Raw genomic sequence first — 3,311 nt, 5'->3', positions numbered from 1 at the left:
AGAGCCAGGATCTGAGCCAGGCTTACCTACATCCAGCACTTATAATGTGGTCCACTCTGCTGGGGGCTGGAGGGGACTCCTCGCCTCAGTCCCTGCCGGCCCTGCCTTCCAGAAGCAGAAGGAACAAAGGGAATCTGGGCCCTGGCTGGGGATGCCAGGCTGGCTGGGCCTGTGGGTCCTGAGCTGGCTGGGGGTGGGGGAGGGGCCGAGGCTAACAGCAGCCCTCCCACTGCCCCTCATTCTCGCCAACCCCCAATGTCAGCTCACCTCCACCCCAAGCAGCCTTGCACTGCTTTCTGGAGGGATGGAGGGCCAGGGCAACAGAGCATAAGCCTTCTACAGACTCAGAGTTCACACCCTCCTTGGACACTGGGACCCTCTGGTTCTCCAAGTCCTGCCCTCAGCACCCCTCCGTCCTGGTGGCAGGACCTCTCCAAAGCAGCTCCCTATCCTGGGAGAGAATTAGAGTTGGATGTGGTCCCCAGAGATCGCAGTCCAATCGCCACCCCCACCGCAATATGCACAGGAAGAAACCAATGGAAGGGTGAAAAAAGCCAAGGACCCCTAGAATCAGAGTTTGTTAGTTTAAGGCCACTTTGCCCAGAAGTATTCCTCATAGAACAACAGTAGAATCAATACACTTTGAGAAAAAAACTTCCCTGGCCAATTGCGTTTGGGAAATGCCCTTACTCCTACAATGGAGCACTCCTCTGCAGGAATTCTCAGGACACTTATTATGCTAAAGAGGGAGAAAAGTAGATCTCCAGGGTTTCCCAAACTTATCTGACCATGGAACCCTTCTGCTGCTGATCTGTGAGGACAGTGTCCCATAGGACGCACTTTGAGAAAGTCTTCCTTCCTTCCAGGCTTGGGTCCATGTTCTGTCCTCCCGAGTCTAGCAGAGAAGTTGAGGTGTAGCCAGTGGCTGCTGCGATAGGCCTCCGCCTCCAGCTACATACCTCCATCCAGCTGGCTGTATCACGGGCACCCTGAAATGCTGGGAATTAAGAGGACAAATTTCCAAGCATAGCCAGGTCAGGTTACAGAAAAGAGTCATACCACAATGTGTCTCTGGGCTCAGCTGCTGGAGCCCCCACCCTCCCCTATACCGGGACAGTCACTACAGGCCAGTAGAGCCATTTATCAGAGGACCTGGCAGCCTGTCAGACCACTCAAGGGCCCAAATCCCAGGCACTTTCTGGCTGTGTGACTTTGGCCCCGGACCTCCCTGAGCCTCCACTTCCTCTTCTGTAGAGTGGAGCCAACTTCCAGGGTTGGAGAGAGGTCAGCCTAGGGCAGAGCTGGTGCTCACCAACCCATGAGCTCTTGGATGCTATCAGTTCCTTCCTGCTCCATCTGGGATTTCACTACCCAGGCCCCTTGTCCCTCCCAGGCTTCCAAAGCTCTTCCTGCTACTGCCATCACCTCCATGGCAGGGAAACTGCAAAACAGAGGTATTCTAATACACCTCCCTGAGTTCATATGGCTGGAATTAAAACGGAAGGGAATTCACTCTCCCCGCCCCCTCCCCGACCCTGCCTTTACCAGAAAGAGTAAGAACACCCTACCCACTTTGCTCGTGAGTACCATCCCCATGGAGAACTGTGTCCTGCCTCGATTCTCATAAACTGGCTCTCCTCTCCTCCTAACCCCATCCCACCCCAGTTCTCCTGGGAAGCATCAGCTTTTCTCACCATCAGCAGGCACCCCCAGGCCCTGTGGGCCCCAGCTTAATATGCAACATAGTGACCAGGCGCCTCAGCAAGTGGTGCTTCCAGTCCCCAGCAAAGTTTTCTCTCAACCTCTTTCTCACGCCCTTATCTCAAATCCAGAACGTTTACTTTCATTCGCTGAGGCCACAGTACTTGCAGGATTTCCGCCCAGGTACTCTGGAGCTGGTCTGCCAGGCTTGAGTCTCAGCCCAGTCATTACCTTGGGCAAGTGGCTTAACCTCTCTGGGCCTCAACTGCAACATGGAAGCAAGCATATATTTATCTGAGTTGGGATGAAGACAACATCAGATGGTGCATGAAAAATGCTTATCCCATTGCCAAGAACAGAGAGGTCACTTGTAAACGCTGACCCATATGTAAATGCAGACTTCTTGGCTCAGTGTTGGCTTCCAGTAGGTCCTCCACAGAAGCTTCCCTCCTTCCTCTTCTCCAGCAGCCCAAACCCAGGAGGCATCATCAACGCCAGGTGTGATGTTCTTGCAATGGCTGGGAAGTTTGTCTGACCCTTTCTTCTAGCCCCAAAGGAATGGTGTCCTTGCAATGCCACCGAGGCTTCAAGCAGCTGTTTCTCCCCATGCCCAGAAGCCAGGTTGTTCTAGGTCAAATTAGGTTCAGGGGTTACTGGATAGGACAGCCTATTCTGGAAGGCCCTGAATCAGAGAGCAGAGGTGATGGGCTGCTGAGTTTCACCCAGGTACGAGCCCCAGAAATGGGATGGTTCTGACCTGGCCTTCATCTACCGCCGACGTCCTTGGGCCAAGTCCTGGCACCAGAAGCCTATGGAGCACCCGCAGTGATTCCCAGGCCGGAAATGAGAGGGCTCCCGCCACGGCAACTCCCGCCATGGCAGTCCCACAGACTGACCCAGCCTGGCCAGCTGATCCTGCCCCAGCCGCTGACCCCACTCAGCTTCCTACCTCCAGCCTGGCACCAGAAGAAGTCCAGGAAAAGGAACAGTCTTCTCATGGAGCTGGGTGTGAGTACCTGTTTCCTGGGACCATGTGGGGGGAGGGGAGGGAAGGGGGTTGCTGGGGAGCCCTGAGGAGGGAGGGAGATGAGGAAGCCTCCAGTGGAAAAGCCATTGAAGGGTAGGAGAGGCCATTACACCTGCACCAAGTCTGGCTCAGTGTCCTCAGTGTCATGCTCCTAGGAAGTCTTCAACAGATCTCTCTCCCTTTCCCTTCCCTCCCCCTTGCCCCCACCATACCCCAGGAGGCCTCAGCAGCACCCCGGATGGAGGGAAGATTACTTGATTCCCACTGGCCTTTCCAAGGAGCCATTCTTGATCCTACCAGGATCCCTTAGAAGGGAGGAGGTGGACTCAGCGCAGCCAGTTGGCATAGGGCACCAAGGACCGAGCCCCCAGTGCCGGCTGCCTGTTTCCTTCCCTCCCCCAGGCCTTCCATATTGTCCTTGCTCTACTCTGCCTGTTGTTTGGGAGTTGCCTGGTCTCTACCATCAAAAGTCTTCACCTGGTGGCACTGAGGTCATGGTATCCATTCTGCGGGACTGCCTCTGTGAGTAGGTGCCAAAACATGGGCCGGATGCCGGCGTCAGCAGGCAGGCCTGGGAACCAGA

This window comes from Canis lupus, chromosome 18 (assembly GCF_003254725.2).
Source record: "Canis lupus dingo isolate Sandy chromosome 18, ASM325472v2, whole genome shotgun sequence".
Taxonomy (NCBI): domain Eukaryota; kingdom Metazoa; phylum Chordata; class Mammalia; order Carnivora; family Canidae; genus Canis; species Canis lupus.
The sequence above is the reverse complement of the archived record's forward strand: the minus strand, read 5'-3'. Positions refer to the sequence as shown.